General features: G+C 41.0%; 1 protein-coding gene across 1 annotated transcript in view; it reads left to right on the plus strand.

Annotated features, from left to right (window-relative positions):
• Positions 1 to 18,969, plus strand: part of col18a1a (collagen type XVIII alpha 1 chain a) — an 88,394-nt gene that overhangs the window by 683 nt on the left and 68,742 nt on the right. The gene's annotated exons all lie outside the window — the stretch shown is intronic.

Consider the following 18,969-nt stretch of genomic DNA (forward strand, 5'->3'; position numbering starts at 1 on the left):
ACTTTTCCTGAGAAAGTTGCAGCAACATTTAGTTATGATGTGGAGCATGGCGTTTACTTCATGCTGTATTTCCTTTGGCACCCTTTCATGCTTCATATAACTGTGCCTCAAAGTGGGCGATGGCGACACATTCTTGATGATTCACTGATTAAAAAAAAAACCAGCCAGTTTGTCAATTCTCACAAGGTCAAAGTGGCTTTGGGTCTGTTTACTGGCTTTTTCCTCAAGTCCAAAGTCTGCGGTCTGCTCAGAAACCTGCATTCCTCCTTTGTTTGTCCTGCGTCTTGCTCTGTGTCTGACCACACAACTGTCGCTTGCGGCGGCTGCATCAAAGCCCTGAAAGATGCTTGTTTCCTCACGCTTCCCTCCTGTGTCGTGACCTGTTAGTCAGAATACTGTAAGCACAAGCAGAAATCATGTGTCCTTCCAGCTGTTGGACAAAGAGGCGATTTTTGCTGTAATGGGTGTAAACGGGCTAGTCGAGGCCACGGCGTGAAAGAACTCTCTTCTGCTGCTGAATAATTTATCTTCGGACCTCTCTAACGTCCTGCGTTTAATTTGGTAAACGTTGAGTTGGAGAAGTGTGGAGCTGTCAGATGATAGGCAGAGGAGGAAACTGAGAGGACACTGATTAATATTTGATCGGCTGTGGTCATCACTAGCTCGATGTAGTATTTTAAGGGGGCTTTGGGAGAAGGCGCTCTTTTGTGTGTCGACTCTTTGAACTCACTGTATTGTCTTTTGTGTAAAAACCCAACCCGTCTGCTGCAAGTTTGATCAAACACTGTTTGCATTTTGCCATTCATCTGCCTCCTTTTTTTGTTCTCCTCTCCCTGATTTTGATTATACTCCATCTTTAACTTCAGTGGAGATCAGAACAAGTTAAAAGATATTGCAAGTAACACTCAAACACTGACATTTTCACAGGAATGCTGTCCAGTCTGTGTGTGTCCAGGTTGAAAAAAAAAAGGCCTGGCCGCTCCGTCTCAAGAGCAGTGCCTTTGGCTGCCTTGCGACATGGTTGAATTAGGTCTGATTCATTCCCAGTCCCTGGCTGGGTCAGGAATCCCTATTGTCATGTGATCTTTGACATGCACCCAGCGTGGTTTTGCCCGAGGGGGGAGCAGGACGAGGCGGGGGGAGGGGACCGGCTGCAGGGGGGACACCCCACCGTGCCTTTTAATGGCTGAATTAGATGCCACATTAAAAAATCACAGCTGGCTTGGGGTTTTCTCCTTTTCACTGAAGGGACATGATGACAGGCTTTTCAGTGTGCTGGGAAAGGATAACAAAACATATGTTAAAATCCCTACACTACTGTATTTGGCCCAAAAGCGTAAAGAATATCCTTACATTTGAGTATTACTGAGATTAGTTGCAGCTTTTTGACAGTGGTTCTGCAGCTTCCAGCTGTAGTTGGTGACGCTCGGGTTATAATGATATATGACGATGGAATAGCAGGTCTGAAGCGGAGCTCCGTTTGACAAACATGTGTTGACACGTCACGTAAAGTTGCAGGATTTGCCGGAAAACATCTGCTTCCAGACCTCAGATGTGTCCCGAGAATGGCGATTTGAACTTTCCTGTTTTTTTTTTTCTCGTTTACTGTCCGCAGCTGCAAAAAAATCAATTTTGCTCTGTAGAGTTCAATTTTGATCCATTTGCTTTGCTTCTTTTCTTTGGTTTTCATGGTAACACATGATTCAAACTAGGACAAACTTCAGTTTGCTGTGTTAATGGACTGTTTTAAGCTCAACAGTGGTGACCTTTGTGACTTTGAAGGGACTTCAGATAAGGCAAGACACTTTGAGTAGAAGTGCTAGTACAAGTATGAAGCAACAGCTCTTTTATTTTGTAGAATCTCTTCATTATTCTGTCATGTGTTTGCAGTCTTCCTAACACATTTTTAGAAAGCAGAGAAACTGACAGGAAATTTGGAGACACATACAAAGGAAAAGGGAAGGTCCTTGACTTGAGTTCAAACCTGACACATTACGGTGTCACGTACACTTTGTGTTTTAGTCCAGTGTGCCAACAGGATGCCCCACCTGGGCCCGATTATTTTGTAGCAATAGTCCAGATGGTTGGCAAAGAATAGCAGCTTTTAATTAAACGTGACATTCTTTATTTAATGACCACAAAGTTAATCCAGGTTTACGTTGGATGAGCTCTGTCTTAAGTGTCTTTCCATATTTTTTTGCCTTTTTGAATTGATAATAGATGTTAAAAGTCTTTCCCATTAATACATTGTATATAAGTGTGGCTATATTGTTATTACCTCCACCAAGGAGGTCATGTTTTCACCTGTGTCCGTCGGTTGGTTGGTTTGTCAGCAGGATTACACAAAAAACTACTAAATGGATTTCCACGAAACTTAAATGTTGGATGGGTCTCGACCCAGAATAGACCTCATTAACTTTTGGCGTGGATCCAGAAATGTTAGTATTAGGTGGCTGGTATTAATGAGTGAAAATGAAAGGGGACTGTTGGGCCTTGGCAGAGGTGTGCGCTCTACGAGTGTCATTCTAGTTGATACATACAAATGAAGGGGCATTTAAAGATGAAATCAAATATCCTCAGATGTATTTGACTCACTACAGGTAAAGCAATTTACTTAAAACACATGTGATTCTACACATAATCTCAATGTAGGACACGGACAAACCTTAATTCCTTAATAGACACCATTTACAGTAATTTGTTAAAGTCCACCCCTCCAATAATGAAAGTCAGGTTGTCTGTGCTGACCGACTATTAGAGTGCTGTCCCTGTTAGGATCATTGTAACTCTCAAGTAAAATAACTGGAACGACTGTGCACAGATTCTGTTGAGTCAGTGAACCTTGTGATGTCTAATCCCGGGATTTTCTAGTCAGTAAACCTACTTATTCATGATCGACGTCTCTGGAGGTCCCTCGCATCAAGGCATGGAGGTTCCATCTGACATTGTTTGGTTATACCGTGTCAACCAGCAGCATTTAAAAGGTCGTTAAAGCTCATCTAGGAACGATGGTTTATATCTTTGAGTGTGTGACTTTCAGTGTTGGCTTACATGTGTGTGAGGTTTGTGGGTGGGGGTCATTCAAGATGTCAAGTGTTTGTCTGTACCTCCCTGTCTGGCCTCTTTTTTTTGAAAAAATCACAAGAGATTGACACTTCCTTTATGTATTTATGCTGTTACTCGTGCCAGTGCAGCAACCTTCTTTTGTCTGTCAATCAACAGGATGCAAGTCAGATACGAGCTCTCCGCTGATAGTTTGAGTCTGAGGTTTCAGGTTTCTCTTAAAATCCCGTTCGATGCTTTGCTGTAAAAACACTTGAGAGTCCATACGTAGCTGTTTTTTTGTTGCACAAAGACGACCACAACAGGGTTTTGTAAGGACATCTCTGTCTGTGTCAGTGTAGCAGGACCACACCATAACGTGGAACAGCTGTTTGAGACCAGGAGAGAAAAGTGTCTCTATATGAGTGACACACTTATGAACGAGACTGGAAAGGAAATCAAGAGGTGGTGCGGTTTACTCTAATGTGGATGTGTTTTTGTAAGAAAACCACGGTGGTCGCATCCTGCTTTGATTACTTAATTCAGCCCATCTGGATCCTGTAGGGAATCTGAAGAGTTGTATATCTGTGCCGGACATAGAAAAACATGGCCCAGTTTGAGAGTCGGCCCTGCGTCACCAGGCACGCTGTTTGAATTAAGGGTGTATGTACACATTGGAAATGTAAAGTAGATGTGACGGTCGCTTTTTACCTTTCATGATTCTTATCTACCAACTTTGAGCCATTACTTCAAAAGATGTTACCTTTTAAATTCTTTAGATTCTTTAGATTTTACAAGAGATTGTGCACACCCCACGATTGCTGTTCGCTAGTTAGCTCAGTTAGCTGTGCAGCTAGCAGTTGGGACTGGGAGAACCAGGAGAGTCATAATGTTTGAACTGGGACGGGCCGGGGATTAGCTGGTTAGCGTGCTAATTTAAGTGTATATCTTTGCAACACAGTACATAAACTACATAATGTCAAAACTGTTCTGTTGATAATTTAAATTTCTGAGTGTTTGCAACTGATATTCTTACATATTGCACCTTTTAAAATATTCTGTGCACCACCCAGATAAACCTACCTGGGTATATCACGTTTGACCCATCAGCAACATGTTGCCTCTGAATTGGATCTTCACTGAAAGAAAGAGCTATTTGATCCTAAACCTACTGAGTTCACAATTGATTTGTTTTCTGTCAAAGGAAGGAGGAAGTGAATTTGGCCGCAGTCCCAGGATCACATTATCTGCCAGACACCTGATCAAACTGAGGGAAAACACTGAGCATTAGCGGTAGATTTATAATAATAAAGCAGGCTTCTGCTTGCTGTATTCATTTGCAATGCATCAGTTTGGCCGATGCACAGCATGAATAATTTAAAAGCCCATTATGCCTGTTTGCTATTACCACATGACCTGATTATAAGGACTTTTGGACTCTGATTAGTGCTTGTTTTGTAGTAATTCTGAAGGAGAAGAGAATCTAAGCCCAAATGTTTGACTTTGGAAGTGTTTGAGAAAACTTAACCGAGTGTCAGCTGATGTCTTGAATCAGATTTGAAGGTAATCACTAGCAAAAAACTGACCTCAGTCCTTTGCTCAGTATTTGTCTGTATTTGCGATCCCCTATCATTTTGCTTTCCAGGGCAGAGCATCCTTTTGAATGTAGCTGACAGCTGTTATTTGTATTTTTATGTGCTCCTACCACTCAGTGTTTCAGGTGCGCTCGGCTGTTCTCTCATGCTGTCCCTGATGTCAAAATGCAGGGTTGACAGCGGCAAAATACAGTGCGACACCATAATTACTGCCTGTGTTCCAAGAGAAGAGGATTTGTAGGGCCACTTGCTCTGTACACCCAACCATCTCCAGCACTAATGGCACACTGAGTGCCCTCTTACCTCTCAGCACCTCTTTCCTGTTTGCCGTGAAACCCTCACTTACTCGCTTGTCTTTCCCAGCCGTAATCGAACTAACAGTTAGTGGAAGGTGTGAATCCTTCTCTGCAAATAACAGGACTACAGTATATGAAGGTTCAGTTGTAAAGATCTGAACATAGAGCAAGATGGGAAGGTATCACCAACACTTTCAAAAGTGAAACAGAACCTTGTCCACTGCGAGATAACTTATTCATATTTTGATTCCATTGTTTCTACATGTGAAATTAGCCAATCGCGTATTATTCTATAAATTCCTTACGTGGAAACTTCCATTCACACGTTAAAATGTCCAGTTCACACGTGACATTATTTTCACTCTAGTTAACATGTGAAAATAACCTTATTATATCAGAAAATGTATTAAAATGTTTGTTTCTACATGTGGAAATTCTAATCCACGTGTGACAAAAGTCAGTCACGTATGAATGTATTCATATAAAATGTTAAACATTTAAACGAAAATAATGACTCGTGAACTGGACATTTTCACAAGATATTGGCTTTTTCATAAATTAATGAAAATTTCAAAAATTTAAATTTATTGAAACAAATTGAAACATAAGGGTTGTTGCAGTTATTCTAACTTGGGATGGTAATGCTTAATTTAATCGATTAAACGGCGTCTAGAATTTAACCGATTTGAAAATGACAATCTGGGCACAAATACATCAAAATGTATGTATGTTACCAACACTTGCTTATCAAATATGTCAAAATAAAATATAAAATACTAGTATGTATTTGATTAAAATACAAAAACTAACAAACTGATATTATTACATTTTAGCCATTTATTAGCCTCGGTATGGGTTGGATTTTGTTGCGCCAGTGTTAAGTCTTTATCTTTTTATTTAGTTTGTCATTCAGGTAAATCAGTGTTTACTTTATCTGTTCTTTTAACCTCTTTATGTAGCCTTCTCTGATTTTGCATGGAGCATAGATCAAGTCAGTGGCTGGAACAGTTGATTTGCATCCCCAGTACTAACAGACTTCAGCATGTTGAAGCAAGCTACCGAGCTCCAGCATCGACAAACCCCACACTGATATCTGTCATGGGTGAACATAGCAGCAGTTGCAGAAGTGAACTGTAACGTTAAATACGTAGCGTTGTTATAGACATGTCAAGCACCAAAAGCCTCTTAATAAACTGTTAAATTTTAAGGCAGGGTGCCTTCTACTCTCAGCGGTGAGTTTGTCAGCACTGTAGGCTGCAGCCTGGGTGAACACTGGTTTCCATGGCCACCAGGTGCAGATTTTTCCACCACAAAGCCGTATTTGGTTGTTGCAAAGGAAACCGGATCCGTCTACCTGGCACTTTGTCCCTGTCTCCAGCTTTAGGGAGTGTTCGCTTGTCCTCACTGACAGCCTGCAGAACACAGGGAGGCATGAAACCAGAGACCCCCCCTCCACCCATTTACATTCTCTTGTCCTAAGAAATCTATACCATAAGCTTTTCACTCTCCATGAACTGCGACTGATTCGGAGTGACCGAGGGTATATAGATCACTTCATGTCTACTGTTACAATGCGATCCTCTGACATGATTTCAAAGGCACGCTGCAGATTAAGACCTGAAATAAGCATATTTTAACTGTCAAGATGTGAGCGCTGTTAATACAAGCACCGGCTACCACCCAGTGCATTTTTTTAATGAATGAATAGACCATTCAGCATTTCATGAGGCCCCTCTCGGGAATGCCATTGTGCGTTTCGAAACCTCACTTTGTCGTTATATCCCTCTTTTAGCACTCCACGTCTTCTTATCTTCTGATTGACTCTCCTGATGTTCAGGCCGCTTTTCAAGGCATCCTTGAATTCCACTCATTCACCCGTCCTTCAAGAGCTTCCATGTCTGTAGGCACTTAGCCCCTCACAAATCTCACACCATGGGGGTGTGAACTGAGGAGAATCCCATGGGACGGGAGATTACCATCAAACCCAGAGCTCCTGTGACAAAAGAGGGATTTGCTGAGTCCTGTACCTCTGTCCTTCACTTTCGTATGGTCTTGCTGGAAGTGGGACTTTGGGTGAGGTATGGGATTCCATGACATTGCCTGCCTTTGCTGTACCTGTCAGACACTGAGAGGTAAACTGTCCAGGTGCACTTGGTATAGGATGTAATCTTGGGTGGTGGACATAAATATAAAAAGATGTGGAGAAAGAAAAGAGAGGTAGAATGTCAGTTTCTGTTGTTAGCTGCTACCTATTCTTGTTCATTCAGCCTCATAAACGTGTCTGTTTGTCCTGAAGTTAAGTACCTCTTGACATCAACTTTCATGCATCGCTGAGAATCTTTGTGAAAACATCCCGTTATCCTGCTTGACAGTATAGTGAGACAGAAAAGAAGTGGTGGAAGAAGACTCGGATGCGTAAAAGTGTAAAAATGTAAAAATACTTATGAGTAAAAGTTCTAAGCTACATTAGCTTTAAATTTCAAAAGTTAAAGTCCCTGCGACTGATTTGATCCCATTATTAGGACCAAGGAATCAATGTGCAATTAGCATTTTGCTATTTCACATGTGGAAACAATGGGATCAAGTCCAGCGGTTCCCAACCAGGGGTTGAGCCCATAATCATTAGATATATCATCGTGGAAAGAAGAAAATTAAAGCTTTGTTGCACAAATCTGTATTGATTTTTTGTCTCTAATCTTTGATTTTTCTGTAAAATATTGAATAATTTGACCTCATTGAGCTCTAAACAGTTATCACAGATGTCTGAAATGTGACAAGAAGCCCCAGCTATACACTTTTTTTAGGTTAGACGTTAAAATGGTTGGAAGCCGCTGGTTTAATCTTCAACAATGTGATCTGTTTCATAAGCTGATCATGTTTTTATGTCAACTAAGCTTTGGCACCGTATTAAGTAAACAATATGGAGGGGGGCCAGATGCATCTGCCAGAGCAAATAAAACATGAGATGACAGATTCATCTAATTCCCAGGCTAAAAACGTAATACTTAACCAAATAGACCTTTTACACAGCAGCCATTTTGGCATTGAACAGTTGGGTAAACACAGGTGTTACCAATGATCCTTTATTAAGATTCTGTTCCATTCAAGTCAAACAGAGTCGAAGTGCTGCTATTGTGCATGCTGGCTCACTAGAAAGTCTCCAGTACACTAAATGGAATGGAACCTTCATTAATTGTCTTTAATTAAACTTGTGTTTATCTTCGTTTTCATGTCAATATGGCTGCTGTGAAAAAGGTCTATAATTAATACCGAATACTTAAGTAAATAATGAATACTTAAGAATAGTACTTGAGTAAATGTACTTAGTTACATTCCAAAACTGCAGAAGACCGGATTTCTAACAAAGTGAATGCCTCGGTTGCTTGTAACTTGGAAGCTGCTAATTGTTGTGTGAATCATGAGCTCTCAGGCCATGAAGGGTGCCCTCTATTCACTGGGTGGTTGTTATGGGCCAGGTGGCACAGTGCCATCCATTGAGAGGTTGAGAGAGGAGGAGCATAGGCCAACCATGGGGACGTTAGATATTTAGAGGTCCAGTGAAAGATTTGTGGGGCCATTCGTCTGCTGATACAGTGGCATTATCGGACGGAGAGATTGGCTGAAAAGCTCTGCAGTCAGATTCCTCCCTCTGCGGCCACTTGACTTGCTGAAACATCCCATGAAACTTTGTGCCATGTTCAACAGAACCCTGTGGTTTCACAAGGCCAGTTTATAAGCTTATTATTTGGGCTTGGTAATAGGCTTGGCTGCGTAAAGTTTTTGTAACCTTGAGTTTCCTGTCCACCCCAGTTAAAAGCAGAATAGATGCTAAGAATGCAAGAGGGTAATTGGACATACTGCAAAATAGTGAAGGGTTCAGCAGACTTTCATGTGGCAATGTGCTGTAGTGAACTGATTCCTTCTCACATGGGCACATTTTGATTTGTTTTGTTGTTAGTGTCTACACGGAGGCATTTTGGCAGCATTTTTCTGTGTTTCTGCGTCTGACGGAACCGATATGCTTCTAATTTAATCAATACAATTATAGAAAGACTTATAAAAGGCTTGTGTGATGCTTTTTTTTGTCATATATAAAAGTCAGTTGACTTTTGTTGATTAGCTGTTTGCACCAGCCAGCTTTAACCAACAGGTCATTTTATAAACATATCAAAAGTCTGCGAATGGAATTTTGTCCGATATCATATAAAAATGGCTAAAATCTAATCTCTTTTATTGCTCTCTGAAATGTAATTGGATATGCAAAAAAATAAATTTAAGATTTTCTTTTAGCACCTAGATATAGCACATAAATTGTGCTTTAGTGAGTCGGTAATCTGTCATGATCTCAAGGCCAAAGTTCGCCTCATGTCACCTCATTTCCTCAGTAAGAACTTGCACTTGATTACACTGTAAAGACTCCAATGTAAAGCCTGCTGGCTGCAGAAATGCACCTGCACTATATGCCTGAGTGAGAGAAGAAAACCTAATAAGAAGTCTGTATACAGTATAAGATTGTAATATATGACCCAACTGTACCTGGAGCTGTACGCACTGTTGGTTGGATGTGCCAGGACCCATATACAGGCACATGCTTGCCTGGGGCCTTGGCAGTTTTTGTGCTTGTTTTCACTCACTCGGCTCTTGTTTCCTCCCTTCTTTTCTTCCTTCTGCGAAACTCTGAAAGCATGATAAGGTCACTGCTCTATGAATGCCTTCGGGCAAGAATAACTGTAGCTTTTTGGTTTGGCGTATTACACATACAGTTCATCAGATCAGAGGGAGAGGTTGTATTGCGAATAAATTCTCTAACCAGAGTTTATTTTTGATCTTTATCTGTTTCATTTTGTGTGTCTGCATTTTGCCCTGAAACTAAATGTTTCCTGTTGCTTGTCTGAAGAGTTTGCAGAGCGTTGTCCGAGTTTACTTTGGGCAAGAGACATAATATTGATGCAGGTATGATAAAGATCATTCTGCCCTAGTGCTTATGTTGCTCTTCATTTTTGAAATGCCAAGCTAAATCAAATAAAGCCATACATCTCGGCCATTGGGTCAAAGTATTTTTTTAGCTGGTTCACTGAGTTCATTAGTTTTAGATCAAGTTGGTGTACCAGCTCACCAAAGCCCCATCACGTGGATTATAACATGCCTTTGCCTGGCTTAAGCTGAAACAGAGGAAGAGCATGACCTGTGGGCTTTTTGTGCTAAAGTGCCCAGCGGGGGGAACAATGAATGCTGGCACCCTGGACCCTAGTCTGGCCTGTACTAATTGAGGGCCCTGATATTGTCTTGTCGATGAAAGCCCTCTTTGTCCCACTTACTTCTCGTCATCTACTGTATCCCCCCGGGCCTCTGATATGGCCATAGGCATAACGTCATTCTCTTCCAGCCATTGTCTCCGTTCATTACAGGGGATTAAAGTGTCAGTTGAAGGTGAAGTATAAGCTAGCTGGCATTATTCGCCGAAGGGGTGTTTGAAGGTGTTGTGCCTCGTAAGCTAAAAGTTCGTGCCCCTGTCGACACCCCTCGTACTGTAGAGGATGAGACTTTGCCTTCACGGGACTGGAGGGAATCATCTGAGGGAAGTCTATGCTTCTGATTAATCCATGTGAATTAGATGTGAGTACTTGATAGCCAAGTAAAGGCCTTTGTCTGCTTTTTTCCTATGTAATTTTTGAATCTGTCATCCAATAAAAAAAAAATGGAAAATGAAGAAATTGAGTCGCCGAGCAGTGAAGATGTTTCTGTGGTCATCTCACTTCTTGAACAAAGAAAAATAAAGTACTGGGTTCATCCAATCCTGAAAACAAGACAAAAATATAATTTCACCTGCCGATAAAGGAGCTGCAGAAACATCCTGATCACATCAAGGTATATTTCACGATGTCAGTGGTCCAGTTTGATACTCAAAAGAAGACCACCATTTTACGGGAACCAGTTGATCCTGAAGAGCTTTGTTTTGAGAGGCAGAGTGAATGAGCTTCTCTGATGCTATTTTTGAGGATGAGGATGATGGTATGCAAAGGCCTCAACAAGGATTCGGACTGAAGAACAGGGTAGTGGCTCTCAGGTGTGAGCTTCTTTCAAATATGGCGACAACTTTGAGCATCAATTCAACCACCAACACAGTGATTTGTCCACTTAAAAGACATTTCAAATTTAATTATGCTGGGTAGATAAGTGGAAGGATAAGGATAGCCCACATCTCCTGCTTTTATTTCATTTGCTCTAGTGGTGTCCTTCCTGTGGAATTCGTATCAGTCTCCTGCAGATGTCAAGGGTTTGGGCCCATGATTCCCTCCAATCCAAAGAGGAAGCTTTTGTGACAAAAAAAGAAGTGTTTTAGCCTCCTTTCATGGTCAGATTTACTGTCAAAGTGTTGATCTGCATTGACATGTTCTTGAAGTGCGGTGCAAAGCTGAAACTCTACACTTGAGTGAAGCCTAGCAGGTTCAAAGAACCAGCAAAAGGACAAAGAGACTGGGACTGGCCCACAGACTGATCTAACAATCTGCTCCTTGCACAACCAAGCTAACGCAGAAATGAGATCTGCATGCACATTCTTTCCACATGAAGCCCACGTCTTCAGTGGAGGATGGTATTTACTTATGCATTCAGGAGAAACAACGGGAATGGAAAGGAAGCTCGCTCTTGGCTTATGCTGACTGCTGAGAGGCTTATGCATATACATTTTCACCTTTGCCAACATTTTTAGCTGCTTGGTAAATCTTCAACCTGTGTAGGCAGGTAGGATTTGTGCATTCATTGTGAATGTGAGAATCTGATGGGCCATGAGAAGAAACAGATGAGTGAGGGAGTTGAAATGGAATAATATAGTTGGAAATGTCACCTTTTCAAAGCTTCTTTTGAAGCATTTTCTTTCCATCCCGAGAGAGGATCAAATCTATGAAGCTCACAGGAAAGGTTTCCTTGTAATTCAAAGTTTCAAAGGATTTCAGTGCTTCTCAAGTTTCTGTGGTAGAATCTAACCTTGATTGTGTCAAACAACTGTTGTAAACATACTGTAAATGGAGGAGACCAGAGTTTGAAGCACAGAAAAGGTTTTAATCTGAGAATATTTAGGAAAATTAGAGGAAGTTAAAATTACACACATCAGCCCAGAAAGGATAAATTGACTTCACTTTGAATCTTGACTGCATTGAGACATCATACAGCTGCCCCAACATAAAGCAGTGTAATGCTGTATACTGGAACTAAAATCTAATATGGACATTGTTCAGCAGCTGTCAGCATCAAGAACTGCAAAATGTAGCTCAGAAATCACTAGAAAACTTAACACCCCTCGTCTTAAACTCCCTTGCGATGGTGGCTAAAAATGTAAAAAGCCCTCTTTGGAGCCAGTGTTTGGTTTATCTGTTCTGATAAAAGGCTTATTGTAAGGCAATTAAAAAAACACAACAATTTAGTTCCAGTTGTTTATGTATTCCATCTCTGCTAATATTATTTTCCATTTCTGCCCCTGAATCCTAAATACTGGAGCTTTTATCACTTCATTAACACCACTTAACCATCTGTATTGTTGATAATTATTCATAGTCCATTCGATGTCTTCATCAGATGCTGACAAAACACTGTACAAGATAAAATCCAGTATGCAAGCACTGCCAATTTTTCTCTTAGTCTGGAATACAACATTTGATAGTTGCTTGAGCAATCAATGTCTAGGCACATGCCCAGACTTGGGTTTTACAATTTGTAGCTAAGGATCCAGACCTCTTTGTAAGATGTTTGATCCTTGAGTCCTTGTCTTTCAGGGTGTTGAAAAGTTACCTATTCCAGCCAAAACACAGTTATTGAAATATTGTTAATGTACAACACACTTTATTGACGTGATTGTCATTGTGCAGTGTAAGGAACTATGAACCTTGAATTTTCTGTGTTGAAACATTGCTTGAAGGTTGTTAGATGGTCAGTCAATAAATTGTCCTGTGTGACTGGCAGGAGAATCTTAAGAATGCTGATAGCCTGGGAAGTTTGTCAGTGGACAGTCTGCACGCCAAAGAGGTGGGCCTCTATTTTATTAGATATGAGCACGTCTTGGAATGTGACCATAATGTACCTTTTGACTCCTAGAGCCAACAAGCAAAGGCAAGTTGTAGAGTCCTCAAGTCCTTTGAGCTCCTCCGTTTTCAGACGCGTTTTGTCAAAAATGCTAATTTCTGTTTTCTTTATCCTAATTTAAGCAGTTTAATTAGTGTCTTTAAAACTGGCCAGTTCTTGCTATGTTGTCTGATTAATAAAGTAAGATACGCTGAAAAAGATAAGCACCTCTAACCACCATTATGTGTCCACATCTCTATTGCTGTGCTTCCCCAACCGTTTCCACTTGGCTGAAGGGAAACAACACTGTAGCTGATAACTGCTGTCAGAAAGCAGGCAGGTGTATTTACTATAATAGTATGAAGTCAATGCAGATTCAACACTTTCTGCAGATGCTTCACAATAAAAGCCTTGAATTAAATAGGGCTGGAAATTGACTGACCTCTCAATCTGATTCTATTTAAATTCACAAAGTCCAAAATCGATTTATATCAGATTTAGATTTGATTTTATTATTGTTAATTCAGATATATCTGATAAATACCAATGTTGCTTCTCAGAAATTATCTTGGAAACTTAAATTTGTTGTACATTCAAGAAGTGAGCAATACTGTCTGAAAACAGACACATCTAGGCCTTTATTTAAACCTGCATGTGTAAAACAGTTGAGCAGGACTATTGAAAGACCTGCAACAGCTTCATATTGTGTGGGCCAATATGCATATTTAAAAAGATACATGCTATCTCATTCAGCTATGCATGGACTGTCAGTACCAGGTGCTTCAACTAAGTACGGCGCATCCACTTTAATGATCACTTTGAGCTCAGACAGGGCACACAATGAAAGTCTGCTCACTAGTTTATCTGCACTGCTTGTGTTGACAAGACCTCGACCTGATTATCTGCAGACAGCTGGCTAGTTAGCGTTAACTACCCCGAAGTGATGAGCTGAATTAAGTATAATCCACACATTGTTCAGTGGACTTCCCCAGCTTGAAAACTGTTTCTAAAGTTAAACAGAAGCAACTTGTAATGTGCCAACTCACTTTCCAGTGTCAAGGTGTATATTATGCTCAAGGGTATATATTCAGACTGAACATCAGTGAGTCAGAGTAAAACTGTACAATCACCTGGGGAAACTGGGCTTGGGTTTCTTTGATTTTAATTTGAGGTTAAAGTGATGAGCTTAATCATCATTTTTAATGTTTCTCTGTTGCTGGATAATTCTGTTTCCAGCTCAGCTGCAGACACTCATTATCATTCCACCATCATTAAACCAACTGAAGAAATGTCTAACCAATCTGACACATTGTCTGGGTCTGTTCCTAAATCTTCCCATAGGGTATTGCAGTATTGTGACAAACTGGAAAGTCAAACAAATTATACATCAGGAACCTTTAGCATTAAATTCTGATTCTTTATCTACATGCTTTCTATAGCTTAAAAAGTGATTACAGACTTTGTATTGCTTTTACTTCTCTATTTTAAACCTCAGTCTGCCTGAACAGAATCAAACAGGAATTTTTCTTCGACCACTCCCTTCTTCGTATGTTCTTGGTGGGTTTTTGTTTAAGTAAAATAGGCTATGAAGCAGCTGTTTAAAATGGGTCAAGTAGGAAGATTAGAGAACTCAAGCATACAGTGTGTGAACCCTGTGGTCTGTGGTTTAGGCCCACGTTGTTTAGTGGTTTATCAGCAGTTTCTTGTTTGACTGAATACAATGTGTTTCCTTTGTATAGTGCAGGGAAATGTAATGCTTCTCCCATCGTTTGTTACAATTAGGGTTGGTCTTAGAAAGCTTCCTTGAGTTCTCTGTTGTTTTAGCTGATGAAGTCTGGCATGCCCTTACCAGTTCACGCTGATGTTTGCATTGATGCAGTCAGGAAAGAATCTGCGTTGTATCTCCTTGAATACTTACTTTAAAAATAACCCGTAGGCAAAAAAGATTTGGATAATTTAATATGTAGTTTGATGTACTAAGCCTCCTGTCTTGTAAAGGTGACCCAAATGCTTTGAGGATTCGAAGGCAGAAGACTAAAGAGCAAGAAATTGAGCTCCCCTTTGGCATTTAAAAGGTGCCAAAACCAACTTGTGTTGCCCCCCCAGTAATATCAAGTATTTGCAGGTAATTCCCAAAAATGTCATTCAGGAGAGCCATACTAATTTGATGTGACAACAATCAAGATGTGGCTATTCATGTAATCTTTAGCTATAGAAAATTTGAATGTACCAAATGAACATTTTCTCATTTAAAAAATGGCTTTTCTAATTGGAAAAAAATGTGAAGATGTTGAATAAACATTTACATTTAGACCATATTTCACTGGGATATGCAATTCTGGCTTTCAACTCTGAGATTTGGATGTGGTTTCTTCCTGATGAAATGATGATAGGCTTATATTTGCACAATGTAGACGCTGAAAAATGTCTACAACAAACCTTGCAATTACCCTCATCTTGCATCATTTAAAAGCAGAGTTCAGGGATCAAACTGCCAACCTTCTGAGGGGTGGACGACCCCTCTACCCTCTGAATGACAACCGCACCATCAATCCCTCAATATGAATGCTCGTATTTACTTCTTTCGCCCATGCATCTCGCTCCACAAGTCCCAGTTTGGAGTAGTAAGTGAATGTGCAAGTACTTGCGTGTTGACCGTGGTCTTTAAGTGTTTGCATTTTCAAGTCCTTGTTGGATTAAGAAAAGTATGATTGCTGAAAAAAGTACCAAGAACTGTATTAGGGCATCCAAAAGTCTCAAAAGTCAACTTGATGAGTAAGCGAGTGATGAGCAGTTGCGAGCATGGAGGGTCAAGCTTGCACTCGTCACAACCCTTCATTCATTTTATGTGTGCAGGTTTTGAGACAACTTAAATCCAATCGAGGAGCTCAGTTTCTCGCTGTCTTCAAGTCTTTTGCCTCTTTTTGTGCAGCCGGTACAGCCTCTCCTTTCTTCTAATCCTGATTTGATTTCTGATTTGATTCGAAGGTGCGAAGCAATTGGGTCGACCCTAAACTGTATTACTTAGTAATATATTGAATCAAATTTGATTGAGAATAGAGGTCACACCCTTCTTGTAATTACTAGTAGTCAAACCTCACAATGTAGGACAGCGGAAAAAGAAAAAAAGGCAGATCACCTAATCTAATTCTGACACCTGATATTGGATTGACCTAGATCAGATTCCAACATCTTTGGCCGAGCATAAGGAAGAACAGGAACTGATGCAGCCTCAGTTTAGAGGCACACATGTCATTTTACAGGCTTCAACTTGTCCACAGCTTTGAAAAAGCCACTAAAAGACTTCTGCATGCTCAAGTGCTTTGCTGTTTGTGGTCTGCAACTGTTTATTTTAAGTCTTCTCACGGCCGCAGGATGATTCGATGTGATTTATATTTTCTTCACAGTCATAACCGTGAACGTGTGTAGATGCCGTTTCACTGACAAGAATCAAGCCAAGAATTCACTTTATGTTTGAGAGTAAGGACCAATTTGAAGTGATATATTGTGCAATTAACCACAAAGGGAGCATCAATTAAGCATTCAGACATGTTTTCTCTTCTGTAAAGTTACAGAATGTGATGTGGTAACTGTTGTAACACTGCATTGATGGATGGGTTTTTTTAACCCCCTACATAACTGCAGTATTCTTACCCCGAGGGGGCAAGTCAGACCTCTCACTTCCCCACCCTCTAAAAAGTCTTGCCTCAGGCTCCTGACTGTGTCTCAGGCCAGGACAAAAAAAGTGAGCTGGTGAGGTGTGTCTCTGTGAGTGGGTGGGGGGGCAGGGGTCCACAGGGCCTTGCTTTAAGAGGCTGGCCACTTTCCAGGAGTTTAATACATCACTGGAAATTCACAATGGGGTGAAAAGCACACCAGCAACAAATTACTCCATGATGAACTCAGCGGAGGACTGAGCTGATGGCAGGCGATTTTTCAAGGTGGATCTGTGGGTGTCGAACAGGTTCAGCGTTGTTTGAACTGCGTCGGCAGAAAAAGCCATCAGGACCTGTTGGCTCACATGAGGCCTGTGTTTGCCTCCACTTCCTGCTCCTTACCTTCCATACGCCTTTTTCTTTTCTGCCACCGCTCAGGTATTTGGACACATTCCGGCCATGCATACCGCCGCTCAGCCCATACAGCGGCGCAGCGCTATTGGGTTACTGCAGCGTTACCTAATAGGTCTGATCTGGGCTCAAAAGCGGCATAGTTGTAAGATTGGCCTCCTTATTAAGTCGAGGAGGCAGAAAAGTCTGCACCTCTTAGCATTTGCAGGTTAAAATGGCAGAGCCAAAGCTTTTCACCAACTGTACCTACAAATTAAATGCTTAAATTGTTTTCACAGTGAAACCAGAGAGCTGTATGATTTCCTTCCAAATAAAAAAGATGACGCTGGTTCACCGAAGGTCTACTGAGTAAAAGCCCAGAGCTCTCACAGGGGTCATTAAATACAGTATGAACACTCATCACATACTAACAAGCCATGAATGATAGTTTCCTAGACTTTTATTACGAAGATGGGGTCATGCTTCTGTTTTTCTTACAGAAGGAGGAGGTTGGAAATGTATTTGCCATTCATCTAGTTAGTTCCAGCCAATTATTTTCATCTAGATGTTAAGCTTGAAACAAAGAAATAAATAGAAACATAAAGAAATGACTCATACAACTCTATCAAATCATTCATGCCATGAGATAAATCATCTCTTGTGTGGCTTTGTGAAATCTCAGCCTCTGAATGTTCTTCCTGTAACAATTTATGGCTGCTGCGTCATACCTTCTGTAGCTTTTGTTGCGTTTATTCTCCAGTTGAACGGTGCATTGTTTGTCCGAGAGAAAAAAACGAGGCCACACACACACACACACACACACACACACACACACACACACACACACACACACACACACACACACACACCAAGCAATATCATGGCATTAAGCTTTGTGCATGTGGAGCTCCAAACTCTGGTGTATATGTGTGTGTTAGTTTAAGGATTTCTGTCACTCACAGCAAAGTGTTCCTTCACCCCTCCCTCCACCCCATCTCTAAGTCTTGACTTCATTTTATCTCTGCTCCCCCTCAGTGAGTCCAAATGGCCACAAGCTGAAGTCGAAGTGAGGGGTCAGCATGCTTTCTCTGTCTCTCACACACACAGTGAAGTCGCCTTGGTGAATAGTCACAGCTTGTGGGGAATGCTTCACAGCAGACAATAGCCATGTATTCTTACTTACTTCTCCCACCATCCAACTGAAACACGACAGGACTCTGAGATCTAGTCTGTGTTCCCCCTCAGCTCAAAGTGTCCCAGTCTGACTTATTTCCCTCTTGTGACACAGATCTGAGTGAGTAAGTAGGTCTACGTTGTGCAGATTTTAACCAGCGAGAACAGCTAAATGCTGCTGACACTGTCTCAGAAACACCTTTGAAATTTCAGTCAGATTTTTAATGAAACCTTCAAAAGCGGAAGAAGTAAATGCGTCAGCATGTGACAGTAATGGTTACCAGATTTCACTTGTCTTAATAATGGCAGCTGGGACAGGTGGATCAGACCAAACCAAAACATGTTCTGAATAATTTGAGGGGGAACAATGTGAGTAAATGGTCTGTTATTGAAATTAATTTTACTGAAGTAGGAATGAAATCACTTGTAAAAATGGAATGAAAGAGTAGGTCAGTTAAAATGGTATGGTAAGGGATAGCACTTAAAGTATACTAAAGTACTAAACACGAATAGAAGTAGGCCTACAGGTACACCAAACACTGGTGTGACTAAGAGTCTACCGCCATGTTAGCGCCCAAAATATCCAATTTCGGCAGAATCGGCTCCGGTTCTGTTCAAGATTTTTGGAGCCTCCTGCTGTCTTGCGAACAATCCCACGTTTCCACCAGTTTTGAGAGGAACCATTGTAATCAAGGATGCGTCATCAATGGGGGCACGTTGCACGTCTTTAAATTAAGACACGCCCACCTCAATTCAAAC

The sequence above is a fragment of the Pagrus major genome, chromosome 9 (assembly GCF_040436345.1).
Source record: "Pagrus major chromosome 9, Pma_NU_1.0".
NCBI classification, from domain to species: domain Eukaryota; kingdom Metazoa; phylum Chordata; class Actinopteri; order Spariformes; family Sparidae; genus Pagrus; species Pagrus major.